The sequence below is a fragment of the Tripterygium wilfordii genome, chromosome 10, assembly GCF_013401445.1.
Source record: "Tripterygium wilfordii isolate XIE 37 chromosome 10, ASM1340144v1, whole genome shotgun sequence".
Lineage (NCBI taxonomy): Eukaryota > Viridiplantae > Streptophyta > Magnoliopsida > Celastrales > Celastraceae > Tripterygium > Tripterygium wilfordii.
The window spans coordinates 6,533,573-6,560,661 of NC_052241.1; positions in this window are offsets into that span (position 1 = coordinate 6,533,573).

A 27,089-nucleotide genomic window follows, 5' to 3' on the forward strand; every position below is an offset into this window, starting at 1 on the left:
GTCTTTACCTTATGAAACGTTGTACGAAAGCCAAACTAGCATGCTGGACTTCTAAGAATACTAAATAGAGTACAACGATCCACTTTTTTTCTTTGGAATTGCTCAACTCTCTCCGAAGGCGAGCTTTTCGCGTTTTTTGTGGAATTTCAAACCTAACTTGGTCTATTGCCATCTTTCCCTTACGAAATGTTGTACGAATACCAAACTAGCATGTTAGACTTCTAAGAACACTCAATAGAGTACAACAATCCACTTTTATGCTTTGGAATTGCTCAACTCTCTCGTTAGACGAGCTTGGTACGTTTTTTATGGAACTTCAAACATAACCTGGTCTATTGCCATCTTTACCTTACAAAACGATGTACGAAAGCCAAACTAGCATGCTAGACTTCTAAGAACACTCAATAGAGTACAACGATCCACTTTTATCCTTTGGAATTGCTCAACTCTCTCCATAGATGAGTTTTTCACGTTTTTTTGTGTAACTTCAAACATAACTTGATCTATTGCCATCTTTACCTTACGAAAAGTTGAACTAAAGCTAAAGTAGCAAATTCTAGTAAAGAGAGTACAACGGTCCAGTTTTAGTCGTTGGAATTACTCAAGTCTCTCCATAGACGAGCTTTTCACGTTTTTGTGCAATTTCAACCATAACTTGGTCAATTGGGGTCTTTGCCGAAGGAAATGTTGTACGAAAGCTAGACTAGCAAGTTACACTTCTAAGAACACTAAATAGTGTACAACGGTCAAGTTTTAGTCGTTGAAATTGCCCAACTCTCTCCATAGACGAGCTTTGCACGTTTTTGTTCAATTTCAGTCATAACTTGGTCAATTGGGATCTTTACCTAACGAAATGTTGTACGAAAGCTAGACAAGGAAGTTATAATTCTAAGAACACTAAATAGTGTACAACGGTCTAGTTTTAGTCGTTGGAATTGCTCAACTCTCTCCTTGGAGGAGCTTTTAACGTTTTTCTGTAATTTCAACCCTAACTTTGTCTATTTGGATCTTTACCTTACGAAATGTTGTACGAAAGCTCAAATAGCATGTTAGACTTGTAAGAACACTAAATAAGGTACAATGGTCCACTTCTAGTTTTTGAAATTGCTCAACTCTCCCCATACATGAGTTTTTTGTGTTTTTGTGCAATTTCAAGCATAACTTGGTCTATTGGCATCTTTACCTTATGAAACGTTTTACGAAAGCCAAACTAGCATGCTAGACTTCTAAGAACACTAAATAGAGTACAACGGTTCACTTTGTTGCTTTGGAATTGCTCAACTCACTCCATAGACGAGCTTTTCACATTTTTTGTGGAACTTCAAACATAACTTGTCTATTGCCATCTTTACCTTACGGAACGTTGTACGAAAGCCAAACTAGCATGTTAGACTTCTAAGAACACTCAATAGAGTACAACAATCCACTTTTATGCTTTGGAATTGACCAACTATCTCGTTAGACGAGCTTTTCACGTTTTTTGTGGAACTTCAAACATAACTTGGTCTATTGCCATCTTTTACTTAAGAAACGTTGTACGAAAGCCAAACTAGCATGTTAGACTTCCAAGAACACTCAATAGAGCACAATGATCCACTTTTATGCTTTGGAATTGCTCAACTCTCTCCATAGACGAGCTTTTCACGTTTTCTGTGTAACTTCAAACATAACTTGATCTATTGCCGACTTTACCTTACGAAATGTTGAACTAAAGCTAAAGTAGCAAATTATAGGAAGTAGAGTAGATCGGTCCAGTTTTAGTCGTTGGAATTGCTCAAGCCATTCCATACACGAGCTTTTCACGTTTTTGTGCAATTTCAATCATAACTTGGTCAATTGGGATCTTTGCCGAAGGAAATGTTGTACGAAAGCTAGACTAGCAAGTTACACTTCTAAGAACACTAAATAGTGTACAACGGTCAAGTTTTAGTCGTTGAAATTGCCCAACTCTCTCCATAAACGAGCTTTGCACGTTTTTGTTCAATTTCAGTCATAACTTGGTCAATTGGGATCTTTACCTAACGAAATGTTGTACGAAAGCTAGACTAGCAAGTTAGACTTCTAAGAACACTAAATAGAGTGCAACGGTGCACTTTTAGTCGTTGCAATTGCTCAACTCTCCCCATATATGAGTTTTTCACGTTTTTGTGCAATTTCAAGCATAACTTGGTCTATTTGCATCTTTACCTTATTAAGCGTTGTAAGAAAGCTAAACTAGCAAGTTATACTCCTTATAACACAAAATAAAGTACAATGGTCCAATTTTAGTCGTTGGAATTGCTCGACTCTCTCCATAGACGAGCTTTTAACGTTTTTGTGTAATTTCAACCCTAACTTGGTCTATATGGATCTTTACCTTACGAAATGTTGTACGAAAGCTAGAATAGAAAGTTAGACCTCTAAGACCACTAAAAAAGGTACAATGGTCGACTTTTAGTCTTTGGAATTGCTCAACCCGATAGATGAAGTTTTCGTGTTTTTGTGCAATTTCAAGCGTAACTAGGTCTATTGACATATTTACCTTACGAAATGTTGTAGGAAAGCTAAACTAGCAACTTAAGACTTCTAAGAACACTAAACATAGTACAACGGTCCACTTTTATGCTTTGCAATTGCTCAACTTCCTCCATAGACGAGCTTTTCACGTTTTTTGTGTAACTTCAAACATAACTTGGTCTATTGTCATCTTTACCTTATGAATTGTTGAACTAAAGCTAATGTAGCAAGTTATACCTCTAAGAACACTCCATAGATACAACGGTACAGTTTTGGTAGTTGGAATTGCCCAACTCTGTCCATAGATGAGCTTTTCACGTTTTTATGCAATGTCAGCCGTAAATTGGTCAATTGGGATCTTTACCGAACGAAATGTTGTACGAAAGCTAGACTAGCAAGTTATACTTCTAAGAACACTAAATAGAGTACAACGGTCTAGTTTTAGTTGTTGGAATTGCTCAACTCTCTCCATAGAGGAGCTTTTAACGTTTTTGTGTAATTTCAACCCTAATTTCGTCTATTTGGATCTTTACCTTACAAAAATGTTGTACGAAAGCTCAAATAGCATGTTAGACTTGAAAGAACACTAAATAAGGTACAATGGTCCACTTTTAGTCTTTGGAATTGCTCAACTCTCTCCATAGATGTGTTTTTTGTGTTTTTGTGCAATTTTAAGCATAACTTGGTCTATTGGCATCTGTACCTTATGAAACGTTGTACGAAAGCCAAACTTGCATGCTAGACTTCTAAGAACACTAAATAGAGTACAACGGTCCACTTTTTTGCTTTGGAATTGCTCAACTCTCTCCATAGACGAGCTTTTCACATTTTTTGTGGAACTTCAAACATAACTTGGTCTATTGCCATCTTTACCTTACGAAACGTTGTACGTAAGCCAAACTAGCATGTTAGACTTCTAAGAACACTCAATAGAGTAGAACAATCCACTTTTATGCTATGGAATTGCTTAACTCTCTCGTTAGACGAGCTATTCACGTTTTTTGTGGAACTTCAAACATAACTTGGTTTATTGCCATATTTTGCTTACGAAACGTTGTACGAAAGCCAAACTACCATGTTAGACTTCTAAGAACACTCAATAGAGTACAACGATCCACTTTTATGCTTTGGAATTGCTCAACTCTCTCCATAGACGAGTTTTTCACGTTTTTTGAGTAACTTCAAACATAACTTGATCTATTGCCATCTTTACCTTATGAAACGTTGTACGAAAGCCAAACTAGCATGTCAGACTTCTAAGAAAACTCAATAGAGTACAACAATCCACTTTTATGCTTTGGAATTGCTCAACTCTCTCGTTAGACAAGCTTTTCAAGTTTTTTGTGGAACTTCAAACATAACTTGGTCTATTGCCATCTTTTGCTTACGAAACGTTGTACGAAAGCCAAACTAGCATTTTAGACTTCTAAGAACACTCAATAGAGTACAACGATCCACTTTTATGCTTTGGAATTGCTCAACTTTCTCCATACGAGCTTTTCACGTTTTTTGAGTAACTTCAAACATAACTTGATCCATTGCCATCTTTACCTTACGAAATGTTGAACTAAAGCTAAAGTAGCAAATTATAGGAAGTAGTGTACAACGGTCCAGTTTTAGTTGTTGGAATTGCTCATGTCTCTCCATACACGAGCTTTTCACGTTTTTGTGCAATTTCAACCATAACTTGGTCAATTGGGATCTTTACCGAAGGATATGTTGTACGAAAACTAGACTAGCAAGTTACACTTCTAAGAACACTAAACAGTGTACAATGGTCATGTTTTAGTCGTTGAAATTGCACAACTCTCTCCATAGACGAGCTTTGAACATTTTTGTACAATTTCAGTCATAACTTAGTCAATTGGGATCTTTACCTAACAAAATGTTGTACGAAAGCTAGACTAGCAAGTTAGACTTCTAAGAACACTAAATAGAGTGCAACGGTCCACTTTTACTCGTTGCAATTGCTCAACTCTCCGCATAGATGAGTTTTTCGCGTTTTTGTGCAATTTCAAGCATAACTTGGTCTATGTGCCTCTTTACCTTATTAAGCGTTGTACGAAAGCTAAACTAGCAAGTTACACTCCTTATAACACAAAATAAAGTACAATGGTTCAGTTTTAGTCGTTGGAATTGCTCGACTCTCTCCATAGACGAGCTTTTAACGTTTTTTTGTAATTTCAACCCTAACTTGGTCTATATGGATCTTTACCTTACGAAATGTTGTACGAAAGCTAGAATAGCAAGTTAGACTTTTAAAAACACTGAAAAAGGCACAATGGTCCACTTTTAGTCTTTGGAATTGCTCAAATCTCCCCATAGATGAGGTTTTCGTGTTTTTGTGCAATTGCAAGCGCAACTAGGTCTATTGACATCTTTACCTTACGAAATGTAGTAGGAAAGCTAAACTAGCAACTCAAGACTTCTAAGAACACTAAACAGAGTACAATGGTCCTCTTTTGTGCTTTGTAATTGCTCAACTCTCTCCATGGATGAGCTTTTCACGTTTTTTTGTGTAACTTCAGACATAACTTGGTCTATTGTCATCTTTACCTTACGAATTGTTGAACTAAAGTTAATGTAGCAAGTTATACCTCTAAGAACACTCCATAGAGTACAGCAGTACAGTTTTAGTAGTTGGAATTGCCCAACTCTGTCCATAGACGAGCTTTTCACATTTTTATGCAATGTCAGCCGTAAATTGGTCAATTGGGATCTTTACCGAACGAAATGTTGTACGAAAGCTAGACTAGAAAGTTATACTTCTAAGAACACAAAATAGAGTACAACGGTCTAGTTTTAGTCGTTGGAATTGCTCAACTCTCTCCATAGAGGAGCTTTTAACGTTTTTGTGTAATTTCAACCCTAACTTCGTCTATTTGGATCTTTACCTTACGAAATGTCGTACGAAAGCTCAAATAGCATGTCAGACTTGTAAGAACACTAAATAAGGTGCAATGGTCCACTTTTAGTTTTCGGAATTGCTCAACTCTCCCCATACATCTGTTTTTTGTGTTTTTGTGCAATTTCAAACATAACTTGGTCTATTGGCATCTTTACCTTATGAAACGTTGTACGAAAGCCAAACTAGCATGCTAGACTTCTAAGAATACTAAATAGAGTACAACGATCCAATTTTTTTCTTTGGAATTGCTCAACTCTCTCCAAAGACGAGCTTTTCACGTTTTTTGTGAAACTTCAAACATAACTTGGTCTATTGCCATCTTTACCTTACGAAATGTTGTACAAAAGCCAAACTTGCATGTTAGACTTTTAAGAACACTCAATAGAGTACAACAATCCACTTTTATGCTTTGGAATTGCTCAACTCTCTCCATAGACGAGCTTTTCACATTTTTTGTGGAACTTCAAACATAACTTGGTCTATTGCCATCTTTACCTTACGAAACGTTGTACGAAAGCCAAACTAGCATGTTAGACTTCTAAGAACACTCAATAGAGTACAACGATCCACTTTTATCCTTTGGAATTGCTCAACTCTCTCCATAGACGAGCTTTTCACGTTTTTTGTGTAACATCAAAAATAACTTGATCTATTGCCATCTTTACCTTACGAAAAGTTAAACTAAAGCTAAAGTAGCAAATTATAGTAAATAGAGTACAACAGTTCAGTTTTAGTCGTTGGAATTGCTCAAGTCTCTTTATACATGAGCTTTTCACGTTTTTGCGCAATTTCAACCATAACTTGGTCAATTGGGATCTTTACCGAATGAAATGTTGTACGAAAGCTAGACTAGCAAGTTACACTTCTAAGAACACTAAATAGAGTACAACGGTCAAGTTTTAGTCGTTGAAATTGCCCAACTCTCTCCATAGACGAGTATTTCACGTTTTTTTGCAATTTCAGCCATAACTTGGTCAATTGGGATCTTTACCTATCGAAATGTTGTACGAAAGCTAGACTAGCAAGTTAGAATTCAAAGAACACTAATTAGATTGCAACGGTCCACTTTTAGTCATTGCAATTGCTCAACTCTCACCATAGATGAGTTTTTCGTGTTTTTCTGCAATTTCAAATATAACTTGGCCTATTTGCAAATTTACCTTATTAAACGTTGTACGAAAGCTAAACCAGCAAGTTATACTCTTTATAACACAAAATAAAGTACAATGGTCCAGTTTTAGTCGTTGGAATTGCTAAACTCTCTCCTTAGATGAGTTTTTAACATTTATGTGTAATTTCAACCCTAACTTGGTCTATATGGATCTTTACCATACGAAATGTTGTACGAAAGCTGGAATAGCAAGTTAGACTTCTAAGAACACCACAAAAGATACAATGGTCCACTTTTAGTCTTTGGAATTGCTCAAATCTCCCCATAGATGAGGTTTTCGTGTTTTTGTGTAATTTCAAGCATAACTAGGTATATTGACATCTTTACCTTACAAAATGTAGTAGGAAAGCTAAACTAGCAACACAAGACTTCTAAGAACACTAAGCAGAGTACAATGGTCCAGTTTTATGCTTTGCAATTGCTCAACTCTCTCCATAGACAAGCTTTTCACGTTTTTTGTGTAACTTCAAACATAACTTGGTCTATTGTCATCCTTACCTTACGAATTGTTGAACTAAAGATAATGTAGCAAGTTATACCTCTAAGAACACTCAATAGAGTACAACGATACAGTTTTAGTAGTTGGATTTGCCCAACTCTGTCCGTAGACGACCTTTTCACGTTTTTATGCAATGTCGGCCGTAAATTGGTCAATTGGGATCTTTACCGAACAAAATATTGTACGAAAGCTAGACTAGCAAGTTATACTTCTAAGAACACTAAATAGAGTACAACAGTCTAGTTTTAGTCGTTGGAATTGCTCAACTCTTTCCATAGAGGAGCTTTTAACGTTGTTGTGTAATTTCAACCATAACTTGGTCTATTTGGATCTTTACCTTACGAAATGTTGTACGAAAGCTCAAATAGCATGCTAGACTTGTAAGAACACTAAATGAGGTACAATGGTCCACTTTTAGTCTTTGGAATTGCTCAACTCTCCCAATAGATGAGTTTTTTTTGTTTTTGTGCAATTTCAAGCATAACTTGGTCTATTGGTATCTTTACCTTATGAAACGTTGTACGAAAACCAAATTAGCATGCTAGACTTCTAAGAACACTAAATAGAATACAACGATCCACTTTTATGCTTTGGAAATGCTCAACTCTCTCCATATCACATTTTTTGTGGAACTTCAAACATAACTTGGTCTATTGCCATTTTACCTTACGAAACGTTGTACGAAAGCCAAACTAGCATGTTAGAATTCTAAGAACACTCAATAGAGTAGAACGATCCACTTTTATGCTTTGGAATTACTCAACTCTCTCCATAGACGAGCTTTTCACGTTTTTTGTGTAACTTCAAACATAACTTGGTCTATTGCCATCTTTACCTTACGAAATGTTGAACTAAAGCTAAAGTAGCAAATTATAGTAAATAGAGTACAGCGGTCCAGTTTTAGTCGTTGGAATTGCTCAAGTCTCTCCATACACGAGCATTTCACGTTTTTGTGCAACTTCAACCATAACTTGGTCAATTGGGATCTTTACCGAACGAAATGTTGTACGAAAGCTAGACTAGCAAGTTACACTTCTAGAAACACTAAATAGAGTACAACGGTCAAATTTTAGTCGTTGAAATTGCCCAACTTTCTACATAGACGAGTTTTTCACGTTTTTGTGCAATTTCAGCCATAACTTGGTCAATTGGGATCTTTACCTAACGAAATGTTGTAGGAAAGCTAGACTAGCAAGTTAGACTTCTAAGAACACTAAATAGAGTGCAACGGTCCACTTTTAGTCATTGCAATTGCTCAACTCTTCCCATAGATTTGTTTTTCATGTTTTTGTGCAATTTCAAGCATAACTTGGTCTATTTGAATCTTTACCTTATTAAACGTTGTACGAAAGCTAAACTAGCAAGTTATAATACTTATAACACAAAATAAAGTACAATGGTCCAGTTTTAGTCTTTGGAATTGCTCCACTCTCTCCTTGGACGAGTTTTTAACATTTTTGTGTAATTTCAACCCTAACTTGGTTTATATGGATCTTTACCTTACGAAATGTTGTACGAAAGCTAAAATAGTAAATTAGACTTCTAAAAACACTAAAAAAGGTACAATGGTCCACTTTTAGTCTTTGGAATTGCTCAAATCTCCCCATAGACGAGGTTTTCGTGTTTTTGTGTAATTTCAAGCATAACTAGGTCTATTGACATCTTTACCTTACCAAATGTTGTAGGAAAACTAAACTAGCAACTTAAGACTTATAACAACACTAAACAGAGTACAACGTCCACTTTTATGGTTTGCAATTGCTCAACTCTCTCCATAGACGAGCTTTTCACATTTTTTGTGTAACTTCAAAAATAACTTGGTCTATTGTCATCTTTACCTTACGAATTGTTGAACTAAAGCTAATGTAGCAAGTTATACCTCTAAGAACACTCAATAGAGTACAACGGTATAGTTTTAGTAGTTGGAATTGCCCAACTCTGTCCATAGACGAGCTTTTCACGTTTGTATACAATGTCAGCCGTAAATTGGTCAATTGGGATGTTTACCGAACGAAATGTTGTACGAAAGCTAGACTAGTAAGTTATTCTTCTAAGAACACTTAATAGAGTACAACGGTCTAGTTTAGTCGTTGGAATTGCTCAACTCTCTTCATAGAGGAGCTTTTAACGTTTTTGTGTAATTTCAACCCTAACTTGGTCTATTTGGATCTTTACCTTACAAAATGTTGTACGAAAGATCAAATAGCATGTTAGACTTGAAAGAACTCTAAATAAGGTACAATGGTCAAATTTTAGTCTTTGGAATTGCTCAACTCTCCCCATAGATGAGTTTTCTATGTTTTTGTGCAATTTCAAGCATAACTTGGTCTATTGACATCTTTACCTTATGAAACGTTGTACAAAAGCCAAACTAGCATGCTAGACTTCTAAGAACACTAAATAGAGTACAACGGTCTACTTTTTTGCTTTGGAATTGCTCAACTCTCTCCATAGACGAGCTTTTCACGTTTTTTGTGGAACTTCAAACATAACTTGGTCTATTGCCATCTTTACCTTACGAAACGTTGTACGAAAGCCAAACTAGCATGTTAGACTCTAAGAACACTCAATATTTATTTTCTTAGGTATGACTCCGGCCACTTATCTTTTTATTTTGCATAGCTCCGCTCCAACTAGTATTTAGATTTACTTTTTCAAAAGCGTTCGTGGCTATGTTTTAGTTTAAGCTTGTAAAACACTCCTATATCCCAGAATGTATCCCATTTCAATGATGATCCTGATGGATTCTCACAATGCGTTGTTTTTCGTTTCATTCCAAAATGAGCTCTTTTCATTATGATGATTAGTGTTCTAGTTTTTCATGCTTTTTTTTAGATTGACACTCTAGGCATTCTAAGTCCTTTTCCCGACAAAGCAAACTTCAAACCAGCAACTTGTATTCTCTAACTACGCATAATCAGTTTGGTGTAGAGGTAAAATTCGGTGTAGAATCCTTCAAACCATCTTTGGGCTTACAACAAGCCTTGGTACACTTGCAGATCCAATATCCATATCTACAAAATAGGCAGAATTGTAAGGTTTCTTGTTTAGGGCAGAAGATGACGAACAAATATACATCTTGTCCACTCATAATGAGGATATGTCCGAGATTGCTCCACGCGTTCCTCAGAATACCTTTTATAAAAACTAACACGAACTTTTGTTGTTGAGTTGACAAATTGCATAGATGAACATGGATTGTCGTTTTAAATATTCCCCAATCCATCAGGCCTTGATGACTAATACAACAAATCATACAAAGAGATTCTCCACTTATAATTGCTATTGTCAATCATACCGATTAATTTTCTTCCCATAAAAATAAAACCCTTTTTTTTTTATAAGCAAAGAAAAAGTTCAAAAATTCTCTCTCTAAGATCGCGTTGGAAACTATGCATACAAAGTTAGATTTTTGTACGTACTTGATGTGTCAAATATATACATGCACTTATATATCTTTTACACATAATGTTTGAATGCCCTAATGTTTGGTTTGTTAGTGTGGATAGGGTTGCAATTGTGAGTTCATTTTATACTCTTGTTGATGGCATGAATTCTGGCATTGAAGTTGTTTAATGTTTGTGGGTATCATTCTAGTAAACCCTCAGGAGACACAACTCCTCCTACTAGGGGCACCTAGGGGTTTAAAGGCTTGTGACACATGCTAAGTGTCATCGTGAGCCCTACGAAAGTGCCATAGATTAATTTCTTATTTAGAGTTAGTCTTAGTTATTTTATTCATTCTCAATTTGCTCAAGGACGAACAAAGGTTAAGTGTGGGGGTGTTTGATGTGTTAAATATATACATACACTTATGCATCTTTTACACATAAATTCATCTCATTTTGAGTTGATTAAGAGTTGATATTGCCTAAGAAAGTTAAATTTGCATATTGTAGGTGTCAAGGTAAGAAAGGAAGGAAAAGAGTGCAAAATGAAGATTTTTACTCCAGAACCGATTTTTGATCGATCGGATCCATTCCCGATCGATCGGACCTGCCAAAAAAGCCTTGAATTCATGGAGACAGAGGCTATTTCCGATTGATCGGAACAGTGTCCGATCGATCGGAGGTACAATTCACTGTACGCGTATTTTCGCAAAAAAGTTCCGAATTCCAGTGTTTTCAAGCCAAAACGACCCCAACTTGTTTTGGAAACGACATAAGAGTTTGGGGAAGTATAAAAGGGCATAAAATAGGGTTTTGGGGGAGTTATTGGGCAGGATTTCATTCTACCACCATTAGAGAGCTTGGAGGCCACCATTGGAGCTTGGAGAAGAAGAGAGTTTACAAGTGGGTTTTCTCTCTCCTTTTCTATCCTAGTTTCTATGGTTGATTTCCTTTGTTTAATGATGTATTTTGCTTCCATGAGTGGCTAGATTTCTTACTAGGGTCTTAATGTAACAAAACCTTGAAGGTTCAATAAACTTGGTTTCCTTATTTCTTGATTTCTCTCTCTCTATTGATTGTCTGTGGGTGTGATTAATGCTTTTGAATGTTTGGCCATCATTCAATTGATTTGCTACCTAGATTGAGACCGGAAGGAGATATCTAGGGTTTTGCCTCAAGCCATAGATGACATAGGGTGCATGAACCATAGGAATATAGTTTGTGACTTATGCAATCGTTAAATGATTTTCATAGTTCTTAATGGGTTTTTGATATATTAATCCGATTGTTAGGAATAACAGGGATTTATATTGAAAATACGTTTGATGTATCTAGGAATAGAACATTGCATAGGTTGGAAAATCGATTGTCATTATAGAGAGAGGAATTAGGGATTAAGGGACTAAGGGAATTGAATTGGATAGGTGAGGTGGCGTTAAGTACCCTAGTGTTTTCCATCCTCGATTACATACTTGTGTTTGATTTGTCTTTGTTCTTTTTAATTAGTTTAGTTAAAATCAAACCAAACCACGAAACCTTTCCCCAATTTGTATAGTTGTTACTTGTTTGACATTGATTTCTATTGCCAACACATCCCTAGTGGAAACGATAATTTACTCATCTCTATATTACTTGTGTGATTTGTGCGATTGCAATTAAATCCATATCAGTACTCCTAAATTCCTAATCAAGGTGTTTGGTTAATAGGCGAGAGTATACACATCATGTTTTCCATTCCAACTACCGATTTGCGTGTACTTACACATAATTCTTTATATGTGTATGTATATATATTTGTATATATATAATAAAATTATACAACCTCAAATTAATATAACGTATTGTGCTAGAATTAGGTCCTAGCCTAACGGTTAGAAAAGAGTCTGCCTTCTTTAGAATTTGTGTATTCTAGTTTCTATTGAACTTATACAAGAAAATTTCATGTACTTGTTATGGCACGCATAATTTTTGGATTATTGTACAAATTCATGAATTTATTCAATGCACACCTAAATAAGAGTTATGAAAGGTTATGAGAGTGATTAGGAAGGAGTTCCCACTTAATGAATCTGTGAGTATGAGCAATACAAGTATATGGATCCATTCAAGGGTTAATTTCTATCATTGCAAGGGACTTCTTCGGGTCAGTATTATGAACTATGATCTGGTTGCTACTGAGTTGATCTAGATGAATATATCATAATGTCTTCCACTTGGTCTTCTATGTTTAGATGCCCTACAAGCTGGTTTGCACGAGGAGGTGGGAAGTTTGCTTATATACCTACATATGGTCAATAACTAAATATCTAATACCCTAATTGTTTAAGGTCCTAAGCGATAAGGGCTAATTGTACTGCCTAATGTTCTAATTGGCTAATTCGTCTTCTAAGTTTTCATTGTTTTCTTGTGCTGGCATAGCCTCTGCTTGCCTGATGACGAACCACTTCGTCTCCTACTCTCTTTCGTTGGTGCAACTATGCAAGTTTGTAACCCTATCTGATGACGAACCGCTTCAATATATATTTATGTTAGTGTTTCGGATTATTTTATGCCACCAAATATCAAGATGAATGTAAATCGTTAATTTTATTTTAAGTAGCTGTAATGTTGTAAATAACCCTAAATTTTTTTCCCTAAAGCGCTACCTCCGGACCCCATCAACTTTTTAATGATCTCCCAACATCAATTCTTGGCTCTGTCTTTGCATATGGTGGAAGAAGAATGTGTTATGAACACACCTGTTTATTTGTAAATATTGGGAAAACTCTCAGGTCATGTTTGGCCTATTAAAAAAAAAGTGACGAAAGGTTATGTAAGAAAATTAAAATAAAAATTTCTCAAAACCTAGTTTCCAATCCAGATAATGAATTGTCCAAATCTCATATAGCTGACTCATCTGTGAAACGTATAGCATGTGAGGCTACTTGGAGAGATAAGGGGGATTGGAGAGATAAGGAAGTTGGAGTGATAAGGCAGAGTATTTGCCCTCACATGCTTACTAATCTAAGTGATAAATCAGGTACAAGTTCATCTCTCTCAACAACAAAGTGATAGGCTCAATCTCAATCAAAGAATATCTTGCTGATAGGCTCTACTGGTCGTATACCTCAACAGTCTCTCAACAAATTGATATGCTCTTATCATTGGTTACTGAATCAACAGTCAAGCTCAACAAAGGATGAGGAATGGATCTGTTCTGTTTACTTTCATACTTAGCTATTTAGCTTTAATGCAATAGAGTTTATATGAATAAATTGTAATAGCTCCATGGTAATTTATCTTCGTTGCATTAATAAAAAAGTCTTCCTATCTGTTCATGTCTCAACTTCACTAAGTTACAATTCTTCATTTCTTCTTGGTATTGAAGCAGGTCTATTGCGTCCAAATCACCCACTTACAAACCCCTTCCCAATCTCAACATTAGCAATTTCACCAGTTACCAATTCACGAAAAACAAATGGCCCTTCCCAATCTCAACATTAGCAATTTCATACCTTCGTAAGGATGACAAATGTCCCAGCGAGAATTCTCACTGCGACATCAATTGTCATACCTTCGTAAGGATGACAATACAACAACTGCCGAACATGTCCGCCTCTTTAAATCAATATGTGATAGTCTAGCAGCAATTGGGAAGCTCGTCCCAGACGGTGACAAAGTTTTTTACCTTCTTACCAGTCTTGGTCCTAGCTACAAGCAATTTGCCACCACCATGATGCGGCCACCGAGACTGACATATTCAGAACTTGTCTCACAGCTTCAATGCCATGACCAATGGAATTATTTAGTACCAAAGAGCAATGTAAGTGCTTCTGACCCTTTTAATGGATCGAATACATCTTTTGCTTTTATTGGGCAGAAACATCAAGGTAATTCTTTTGGAGGCCGATCCTCACATGGAATTGGCAACGCCGCTGGTAACTCCACGCAATTCACAAGTAATGGACGTGGTTTTCAAGCACAAGGAGGACAGTTCAATCGTTCCCAGTTTGGCACCAACAATGGAAATCGCAAATCTACACCACCAGGATGTAGATGGATGACTCCTGTAGAGAGAGAAATGTATCTCCATGAAGTGTGTACACATTGCAAAAGAATCGGTCACATTGCCAAGATTTGATGGTGGCTGCAATCGGCTAGGCAACGTCAAACTAAGGAACTTCCACAAGCACTTGCAGTGTTAACTTTGGACAACACAGTTGCTGAAACTGAATGGGTAACCAACACTGGTGCCTCTAATCACATGACAAGTAATCGTGACTTACTTAACAATATGCATAATTATTTTGGGTCTGATTTGGTTTTTGTAGGAGATGGCACTCCTTTACTCATCGAAGGAATAGGAGATGCTAAAATCAAAGGAAAAAATGCGGCACTCCAATTGCCTGATGTATTGCATGTGCCAGCCTTAAAAAAAAATTTGCTTTCAACAAGTCACTTGACTGATCAATATCCTTTGAATTTTGAATTCTCTGATGTTGGTTTTCATGTTAAGGAACGGGAACAGGGCAACATTTAATCACGGCAACGCGCAAGGGTGACTTGTATGTTCTTCCCAATCCACCGGAGGCCTATTTTTCTCACCGATTTAAATCAGGGACGACCAATGTTTGGCACCAAAGATTAGGACACCCCCAAGTAGATACTGTGTTTGTGCTTAAGCGTAAAGGTTTTATTGATGTTTTAGGATCCAATAAATCACATTTTTTTTTTGTGACAGCTGTCAACTAGGAAAACTCAGTAAGCTACCTTTTAGTTCTTTTGATCATAAAAGTACTGAAATTTTTGATAAAATTTATTGTGATCCATGGGGACCTGCTCCTATATTGTCTTTAGGGAATTTTCGATACTATGCTCGCTTGGTTGATGATTATTCACGGTATAGTTGGTTCATTCCTCTAAAAACAAAGTTTGATTTTGTTGAAGCTTATATTGCTTTTGAAAAATATGTTGATTGGCAATTCAACAAAAACATCAAGGTTTTTCACTTTGATGGGGGCGGAGAATTTGTTAATAATAAACTAAGTTTCACATTTTACGTCACAAGGAATTATTCATAGGCTCTCTTGTCCCTATACACCTGAACAATCAGGAATGGTAGAACGACGACATCGCATAATTAGGTAGCTTGGCATGAAATGCTTTTTCACAGTGGCTTACCTCTCAATCTTTGGGTAGAAGCATTTAGTACTACCACTTATTTGATAAATAGACTTCCATCATCTGGAATAAATTTTGATACTCCATTTTTCATAGTGCAAGGTACACATCCTAATTACACTTCTCTTCGGGGTATTTGGCTCTAAATATTTCCCATATACATGGGATAAAGAGAAAAATAAATTTGACCCTAAAAGTGTTCTATGTGTGTTTGTAGGTTATAGCTCTCACCATAAACGGTACAAATGCTAGCATCCTCCTAGTAGGAAGACAATCATCTCTCGGCACGTCATCTTTGATGAACAACGCTTTCCCTACAAACAACATCTCGCGGGATCAGTCCCTTCTCCTGTTCAGGTACAATCAATTTTCGATTTATGGCTTATTGATCTGGATGATATTGTTCACTCCACAGATAGCATTGATACTACAGCTGCCAGCACTTCCATGCATGCTCCACCGGTTGAGATAGTCTATACCACTGCCGTGTCACCTCGTGCGAACCGTACACCTCCCGCACCACACATGTCCAGCACACTTCCATGCAATCTCCCATGCAGTCCCACGTTTGAAGATGCTCATAACCAGCCATCTACCTATGATCAAGCTGCCATTGACCAGCCCTTGTCATGCATTTTTACTCTCGGTAATCCTCCATTGTCAGTTGCTGCACCGTGCATGCCTAGCAATTCTCCATGTAGTCCCACGGTTGCAACTGTTCATGACCAGCTATTGTCCCACATTCCTAGCCATGATCAAACAAATACAGCCGACCATGACTCTTCATCATCATCCACTGCTGAACCTATCTCTATCACGGTTTCACCAACCTCAACTGAAGGAGAGCCTACTGGACTAGGGATGCCTCACTCTCAAATTCCTTTATCTTACTCTCCCTTCCTTGCATCTTTGGATACTCACTCAATACCCTCTCATTTTCCCTTGCGGGATATTTCATCACCAGTAGTCTCACCATCAGTGCAACCAGACCAGCACTTACATCCAATGGTGACTCGTGTAAGAGATGGCATAATCAAACCAAACCCCAAATATGCTCTACATGTCATGACTCACGATATTCCTAGAGAACCGACTTCAGTTCGTGCAGCTCTCTCTCATGATGGTTGGAAAGATGCCATGTTGGAAGAACTTAAAGCTCTACGTACTAATGCTACCTGGAAATTGGTACCACGTACTTCCGATATGCATATTATTGGATCTAAGTGGGTTTATAAGGCCAAACTCAAGTCTGATGGTACTTTGGACCGTCTCAAAGCTGGCTTAGTGGCCAAAGAATATCATCAAGTTGATGGTATCGATTACACCAAAACATTCTCACCTGTCATTAAACCCAAAACCATTCGAATGGTGATAAGTGTGGCTTTAGTTCGACATTGGGCAATTCATCAATTAGATGTCAAGAATGCCTTCCTACATGGCCGTATTACTCATGACATCTACTTGGAACAACCCCCCCGCATGAAAGATCCTCGTCATTCTCTCCATGTCTGCAAACTCCAGAAGGCCTTTTATGGTCTTAAACAAGCACCGCGTGCTTGGTTTGATTGTTTTAGTACCTTCTTACTCAACTATGGTTTCACTTGTAGTTTGGCTGACCCATCATTATTTATTTGTCATTCGTCTTATGGTTCATTGATACTACTTCTCTATGTGGATGATATGCTTCTTACAGGGACGAGTGTTCAACTTATTGAGTATTTCATCACCATTCTTAGCAAGGAGTTTGCTATGAAAGATGTAGGACCGCTTCACCATTTTCTGGGAATTGAAGTCAATGATACCACATCTGGGTTATTTTTCTCTCAAACTCATTATGCATTAACTATTTTAGAGAAAACTCATATGCGAGATTGTAAACCAATACACACTCCAATGGAGACTAAGCCCACCGAACAGCAAAATACCAAACTCCTTTCCGATCCAACCCACTTTCGCAGTATTGTTGGCGCCCTTCAGTATTTGACCCTTACCCGGCCAGACATTTCCTATAGTGTCAATCATATCTCTCAATTCATGCATGCATCGACTGAGCCCCACTTGACAATGGCTAGACACATACTGAGTTATGTTAAGGGCACGATTCATTTTGGCTTACACTTTACTTCCCACACTACACTTGATCTTTGTGCGTTCTCTGATGCAGATTGGGCAGGCTATCCAACCACTACTGGCTACTGTACGTATTTTGGTCGTAACCTCATATCCTAGTGTGCAAAGAAACAAACAACAATCTCTCGCTCAAGCACAGAAGCTGAATATCGTGCTATGGCTCACACTACCGCTGAACTCACCTGGCTCACTTTTCTAATGAAAGATCTTTGTGTTCCTCTTCGTCATCCTCCAATCTTGTTCTATGACAATATGAGTGCACTCTACATGACTGTCAATCCAGTCTTTCATGCAAGGATCAAACATATTGAGTTGGGACTATCACTTTGTTCGCGAGCGCGTTGCACTTGGACGATTAATCACTCAATACATTCCTACAGGTGAACAAATTGCTGACATCTTCACCAAGCCGCTGTCCAAACCATCTCTTCTCTACTTTCGCACCAAACTATGTCTTGTACCTCGACTTAGTTTGCGGGAGGAATATGAGAATGAGATGTCCAATCCAGATAACGAATTGTCCAAATCTCATATAGCTGACTCATTTGTGAAACGTATAGCATGTGAGGCTACTTGGAGAGATAAGGGGATTGGAGAGATAAGGAAGTTGGAGTGATAAGACAGAGTATTATCTCTCACATGCTTACTAATCTAAATGATAAATCAGGTACAAGTTCATCTCTCTCAACAACAAAGTGATAGGCTCAATCTGAATCAAAGAATATCTTGCTGATAGGCTCTACTGGTCGTATACCTCAACAGTCTCTCAACAAATTGATATGCTCTTATCATTGGTTACTGAATCAACAGTCAAGCTCAACAAAGGATGAGGAATGGATCTGTTCTGTTTACTTTCATACTTAGCTATTTAGCTTTAATGCAATAGAGTTTATATAAATAAATTGTAATAGCTCCATGGTAATTTATCTTCGTTGCATTAATAAAAAAGTCTTCCGATCTGTTCATGTCTCAACTTCACTAAGTTACAGTTCTTCATTTCTTCTGCTAGAAACCCATAATTAGGAGTTTGATGGGTCATGCACGACATGATATTACGTGTGATGAGGCATTAATGTTACAAGTCATGTCACCAAAGACTAGGGAGGGGAAAGAAAATCATCTCATCGTTGGCTTGATAAAAATGAAAGCCTGGCTAGGAAGAAAAATGGGAGGGTTTAGAAGTAAATCAAAGACTTATTATATTCTCTTTAGTAATAGTGGGAGAACATAGTGTTTGTCAAATGAAATAGTGGTTGATTTAAATTGGCTTAAATTTTAATATTCTTCTTCAAAGACGGCCGTTTGTTTGTTGGTTTGGGTAGGCGAAATTCACGGATTCCTTTTTCTCGTCTTTATCATCCTTTGTGAAGATGACAGACTGACAACGTACATTATCATCATCATGTACCATTACTACGACTCTCGCTTAACTTGAGGATTCAGTAGTGTGTGCGTATCAAAAAATTCTTGAGAGAGAATATATATATATGAATTCTTCTATATGGATCAAAAAGTGTGGACCAACTTTGTGTTCCACACTTTTTGTCGACAAAGTTGGTCTTTCATAAGGTCTCAAAATAAGATCCTAAAATGAGGTTTTAATTTTTAGAATTCACTTTTAAGGTTCAAAACATTTTTCAAAAATCTGAAAAAAAAAATATTTTTGTTTTGATCGGTTTTACGAATCCAACGATATATTTTTTGCTCGAAACAAAAATCAAATGCAACATAGAAAGTGTGTGAAATGTCTTTTGTTATATATATATATATATATTTATTTATTTATTTATGTATACATATATGTATTTGGATAATACCTGAAACCCCAAAAAAGTGACTCCAAAAGACCTGCATTTAATATGGAGTGTCGGATGAAAAATGGGTCCTACATTTTTGTTTTTAAACAATGACTATTTTAATGTCACATAGATTTGGGAGACTTTTGGGCTCTCTAGCATTGTCCTATATATTTATGTATATATATATATATTTATGTGTCTCTTCTTCTTACATTTGACATTTCCACTTGGCATTTTTTGTTTTATTGACTTAATTGCACCAATCACAATGTCATTCTATTAACTAATTTAGTTTAGGATTTCGAGTTTATCTATATAATAATTAATTGGAACATGCATGCACATTATACCAACCAAATAAATATACTTATATGCATGTACCCTACTATTTATTGGTGCATCTCTCATTTTCGGAATTAAATTATCGATAATTCACGCATCAAGATATTGTTTATTGTTTGTATCAAAAGTGATCTTCAGTTACTTGATTACACATGGCGTCGAGGGACCCATCAATGGATGAGGACATTTAATCACCAACAAACACGTGGCAAGGGCAATGAGATTTCATATTAACATTTGTTCATTTTGTAGATAATCTGGTTTTACTTGGTAGAAAATCTAAGGATAATATGGTTTTATCAAGGTTGTCTGAAGAAGTATGTCCGAAAATGTTAAAATACAAGAATTTCATGTTACAGTCCTTTCTCATGTTGTTAAGCGATTTGTTATTAAATGAGAGATATTTTAGTTGGATAAGCTCAATAGAGTTCAGGAAAATACGAGTTTCACCATACATATACGTAACTTTTCTTAGACATGTCTCTAGCAATGACACAACAGCCAGAAACCATAACCATTTTCGGCATGGACTTTGAGCAAGAAGACACATTCCCACATTCAAGCAGACAAAAGCAGTAACAAATGGCAACCATAAAGTATTATTCCTCAATAGCCAGCATGAGGCCTATATTCCAAGAGAGTGGAGCAAGCTACATGTTCTTGTTGCTCTCATATCCATCTTGAAGAAGGGACACAATCTAAGACTTTACCATGATCCCCATTACTTTGAAGATGTTGCGGTTATGAAGTGTTTTGAAGCAACAACTCGAGCAACAAGAAAGAAGAAAGTTTACCATCATCTACCACGAAAGGATGTGCCAAAGTAGTGCCAAAGAAATAGGAGATGAAGACCACCATAACCATCATGAAGACTATAAGAAGAAGAGGAGAGATTCACAACCACCCCGCGTCAAACACAGACTCAGCGTCTATAAACTTTATTGCTTTCTTAGCATGACTCCGATCAATTATCTCTGACCCATTTATTTACTTTCAAACCTTCGTGGTTGTAGCCTCAATGGTTATGTTTGTTTTAGCTTGTACAACATGTTCTTTCGTACATTGTAGGATATAATTCCAATGAAATTTTTGATGCATTCCAATGATGTGTTGTTTTTCATTTCATTAATAGAAGTGCTATCATTCTGGTGTTAGCCCTTTGTCTCCTGCTTTTCTCACTTGACACTTGCAAAACAGGTCACAAATTCCGTCTAATGCCAGCTTTATCCTTCTGTAATACCTGTCATAAAAATACCAATATGGGCAGTATGTTTGCACTAAATATCATAGAAAAATAGTAATTTTAAGCCCATAAAAGTAGGTATATTTTACACCCAACAAAATCCCCCAAACTTCAACCTTGCTTGTCCTCAAGCAAGCAAACAAGAAAAAGTTTAAACCCTTTAAGCATCAGTTGAAAATCTATAATCAAGAATTGGCAGCACAAGTACTATTTCATTATTTCAATGCAATCTTGACATCCGGTAGAAAGTTGCACAGCCTTAACTCTGCTCGCAACCACTTTAGTCTACACAATTATTTTCGCACACCCTCACCAAGGTACACACATAATATATAGAAGAGAATTTTCACTCAAGTGTATAAGGGCGGTGTTTACTCTCTTATGAATTCATAACCTGCAACCATATGCTCACATGTCCACCAATCTTACTTCACATTAAAATTTTCATTCAATAAATCAGAAGGACTTTATTGGGGCAAGAAATTTGGCTAAGGAAGGCTAAAAAATGAACAAAATAAATGTAAACTGGATTCAAACTAAAGTCATCATGATCTAATCACAAGCAAGCTCAATGCAACAAGGATAAGCGTCAATGAATAACATAGGTTAGATACGGGTATGGTTTAACAAAATATGTGATGATCATGCCATATATCACATAGTCTCAAAAATAGGCATCCATCATAAGACTAATCCTAACTCCATCTACCGGAACCAACATAATTAAGTACTAAAAAAAAAACTCCCTCCACTCCAAATCAATGAGTCGGAGTATCAGCAAACTAGCTAGACATCAGCTCTCAACCACAGAACATCAGGGTAAGCTCCCATCACGGATCAGATCAAACTTCTCCCTCTGTTGAGCTTCAAATCGCTGCATTGCCTCCTTCATCTCATGCATATGTGTTCCAATACTCATTTGGAGTGACTCAACTGTTGATTCGAGATGCTCCAATCGGGTGATCACCTGCCCCTGCAAACTCCCAACTTGCTCAACCTCGACACCCAAATCAGTCACTTTCTCCTCAACAGCTTCCAACCTTTCGTCCAAACTACCACACCCTGCACCATCTTTTTGCTGAAAATTTTGAATTTCTCGCACCAGCTGCTTGGTTCTATGAGCTGGAAAAAATTCCCTTAAGAACTTAGTCGCCATCTGCTCCCATGTGCTAATATTACCTGCTTCAATAGAGTTGTACCACATCTTTGCTCCTCCTCTAAGAGTGAATGGGAAGAGTACCAGTTTCAGATTATCATTAGACATCCCTGTCATGTGTTGAGTACGACAAAGATCGGTAAAATCCTTTAGATGTTGGTGTGGATCTTCATCGAACCGCCCCTCATAATGTGGTACAGAATTCAGCAATTGAGGTTATAAACTGATATTAGCTGCTCCAGTAGGTTGATATGTAATACATGATGGCTGGGCAATATTCTGCGGTATATATCTATTCATCATGGGTATTCGCACATTACCCTCAGCATTCCCAACACCACCAGCAATTTGAATCTCTCGATTGGGTGGATTTTCAGCCATGTTTCTTTGTTTTAATGCTCTAGTTGTTCTCTCCATTTTTGGGTCAAATTCTTCTAATGGTTGATGTTGAGAACGAGTGTTGACCATGCAATTTAAGAGACAATTCTGACCTGCACAAGAAATATTATTTATTTTTTTTTAGTAAGTTTAAGCAGGAAAAATAAACTAAATAAATAAATACAAACTACTGCCGTAAGAAACAACCGATAATAAACTTAATAGTCCCCGGCAACGGCGCCAAAAACTTGATCGATACTTTTTATTGCAAGAAATACTTGCAACTCAATACCGACGGGTTTATCCCAATCGCAAGTGTACGTGCCAACTGACAGTATAATAGTGAATGGGGTCGAATCCACGAGGACTGTATTAATTACCAACTATAACTACTAAGAATAGTGCAAATTAAATTCAGATGCTTCTAATATTAACTAGCAATAAAATTTAGATAAATATCAATGGATGAAAAACTAGCTTGGGTTTGGCTTGCCAACTACCTCCACCTATGCACACAGATTAATATGCAATCACACAATTTAAAAGTTTAACAATGTCAATTGAAAGGCCTTGGTCCAGCTGCAGTCAATTAGATTTCCCTAAACAACGATCCTAACTTTGGTCCAGTTGCAAGATCTTTTCTTATCAAAGGAGTCTTGGTTGGTCTACCCTAAGAGTTTCCTAAGACAAGCATAAGAACTAGGAAATCGACAGTTGCACAATCTAGGATAATGGTCTATTACCCAATCAATTATGTCCTATGTTCCCAAAACTTGGATCTTACACAAGTTCTTGTTACTTCGTCAAACACCGGTTCATGGTCAGCTGAATATGTTTAACTAACAATTCCTAAAATTATGATGTTGATCAGGCATGCATAACAATAGGAAATAAGCAATCAATCCAGAGAACAAAGAATTAAACTTAGTCTGATTGTCAATTAAATCTGTGCACAAGGTTTATGGTAGAAGAATTACCAAACCCTAGCTAGAAAAGAATTTAGCTACACATGCTCATAATTAAAACAGTATAAATACTCATGGACAACGTTCAAATCAATGAAAAGTTGAAGTTTTGTTTGCTGGAGAATTGATCTGCCGAACTTGATATTTCTTCTCCTCCTTATTGCCGTCACACTCTCTCCAATAGTAGCCCTTAATCGTGCAGCCCCCAAAAGTTCCCTTTGTCCAGGCATATCACTCCTTATATAGTCCTTAGCAAACCCTAAACTGGCCCAATTGTCCTTGCAACGTCAGCAACTTAATCACACAAGTCTGACTCTCGCGATCCGCGGCCGCAACAGGCTGCAAAACAGGTCACAAATTTCGTCTAATGCCAGCTTTATCCTTCTGTAATACCTGTCATAAAAATACCAATATGGGCAGTATGTTTGCACTAAATATCATAGAAAAATAGTAATTTAAGCCCATAAAAGTAGGTATATTTTACACCCAACAACACTAATTAAATTCTAAGTCCTCTTCAAGAAGGCAATCTCAAACTAGAAGTTTTGTGTTCTCAAACTGCACACAGCTCGTTTGGTGACAAGTCAGTGAATCTCCTATCTAGCACATAAAAGAGCAAGCATATTTTATGAACGCCTGGTGGGACCATTAGTGTCAAGCATTTGCAATCATGACAAAGAAAACAGGAAAAGCAATGATGGCGAACCGGTGGTTGGAGATCCGTTTCCACTTCTTTCACCACGGGAGTCATATACTGTTCTTCAACCCACTCGTTCCGATGAGAGTGAACGAGAAGGAAATGTAATTCCCATTCCTATCAAACTTTTAAGCCAAGAAATATCCATAGCAAATAACAATTTGATACAGACTATGGAGCACATAGCAAAGAATATGCAACAAGCTTGTCAGCAGACTCTCCTACATAATCAAGAAACTCTTCAATGTAATTCTCAGGAATTCCGACAAGTTCTTTAATTAATGCAAGGCTCATAGCAAGTTGTGCATTTAGCTCTAGTTCCACAATAGTAATCTAGACCATTCAACAACAAACTCCACCGCAACCTTCACAAGAATTTTCGACGAAGCTAGCTATCACGTTGAAGGTCATCCAACTGACATCATATCCTATCAGTAGAAATGACCATTCTATTGTGAACAACTCAATCTCAGTTGTTGCGATTATTCTTTTAGCTCCTATGCAAACCGTTCAAAATGTTAGGGCGCAAGAAAGAGGTTTTCAAGTGACATCTTCTGCCTTTACCTGTTAACCTCTACTAATTGCTGCTCCAATCATTGGAAGTGCAGTTGCACCTTTTCGGGAAAAACTGAATGAAGAGAAGAAAGAGAATGATGTCAACTAGAGGCTTCCTCATGTTTACATTCTACAAAACCATGGAGAAAACCTTATATCAAACCACAACAGTAGTATTACCAGCCTTATCCTCAAGCTGAGCTCAGGAGGCAGGGTCAGTATGGCTATAAACAACCTCACCATCCGCCACAGGCGATCTAGAATCAGCTTTAGCAGGTGGTAAACATCGATCAAGTTATGAACATTGTTCAAGATATGTTGACCCTTCATAGAGAAAGTGGATCATGTTCCACTCCTCAGAGGGTTCAGACCTCCTGACTTTTCTCTTTTCTCAAGGAAAGAGGCTCACTCAATTGTGGAGCACATAGCTCATTTCACCATCTAGTGTGGACATGTAGGCTCGAAAAATTACTACAAGCTCAGTCTATTTGGAAACTCTCTCATTGGTATAGTTTTCTCTTGATACATTAAATTAGCTACTAATTCCCTTGACGCTTAGGCAGAAATGGAGGAAGCTTTCCACAAACGATTTTAGAAAGAAGAACCAGACGTTACAATGGTGGAATTGTCCCAGATACTCAATTTCTATGAGAGCCAATTGAGCCTTTCCTCAATAGGTTCAAAGAAGCCAGATTTCAGTGCATGACTGAAATACCCTAAGAGGGAGTGGTATGACTGGTTGTAAAGGCGATGCTTGCCAAATTTAGAAAGAAGTTTGATAACTTAGACTACCATGTTTTCTCTCATCTAGATGTCAGGGCTATCCGTTATGAAAAAAATCCTTAAAGAGGAGCAAGACATGAACAATTCATCCAAAGGAACGTACTACAGATACTCTAACTACATGGTGACCAATGTCAAAGAGGAATCAATTCAAGAAGTTGTTGTGGCTGAGATTCCGAACAAGAAGTCCTACATTTGAAAACATATTGTCAAGTCAGAACCTCCCAAGAAGCCTAGAGCAATAGGTTCATCCAAGTCAGCTAAGGTTTACCCCTATGATGTATCCAAAGCAGAGAAAATCATTGACTACCTCTTCGTAGACAAGATGATCAAGTTACCTCCTGAGCATAGAATTCTTCCTCCAGAAGAAATCCATAAGAAGGCCTATTGTAAGTACCATAACTCTTGGAATCATTTTACCAGTGCTTGTGTTTCTTTAAGAAATAAAATTGAGGCTAGGATAGATAAAGGAGCTTCATTGCTCTTGAACCAAGAATGGAGTAGATGCCAATCCAACCCCCCAGATATGGGAATGCACATGGTTTCAGTTAACGTGGGCCAAACGTGTAGATCCACACCAAGACAAAATTTTATTCTAGAAGATGTTCATAAGGTCAAATCTCCAGACAAATGCCAAATACCTCCTATCCAGATACCAAATCCTTTAGAATTTTGGCATAATCGATAGTCTTTTTAAAAGTGGCAACTAGCAAGACCTGTTGGAAGGTTAAGGTTTTGTTTAGAATGTGGGCACAAATGACTCAATCAAAGATGGGTGTTGCACAAAGAATGAAGGTTCATCTCAACTATAAGGAATGGACTGAAATCTCATTTCTATAAGTTAGAAACTTCAAGCTCAGGGGCCAAGTTCAATGCAATGAAAGTAAATTCAGAAGGTCCTAACTTGTTTAGGAAAAAAATTTGCATGGATGAGATTAGGGAAGCCAGGATAATCGTTGATAGGTTAGTTCATCATCATTCGACATAACCCATGTCTAGGATGGTTAAACCTCTAGTTCCTCTTGTCAATGTTTGGGTAAAGGTTCAACATCCGAAGAATAAACAACTCTCATTAGAACTCAAAAGAGGAGGTTGCAAAAGAAGCGATAGAAAAAGCACAATGCTCCCAAGCATTGTCAACAAACATACAAAAAACCTTCCCATATCACATATAGATAATCCATTAAGGATGATGATTAATTTATTGCCGCTGACTTTCTATCCTTAGGATTGGGAGGAATAGATTTTCAATCGCTTTTTACGCAAACAATCCAATCTCTACTAGATAAGGTGTGAACCCAACAGAAGAGTCCCCACTAGCAAAAAACTCAAAAGGCAAACAATATTGACATAAGGAAGATCACACGTCTGAAGTGTCAAACTATCCTGAAGAAGGTGGAGGGCTCGGGGCAAGAATG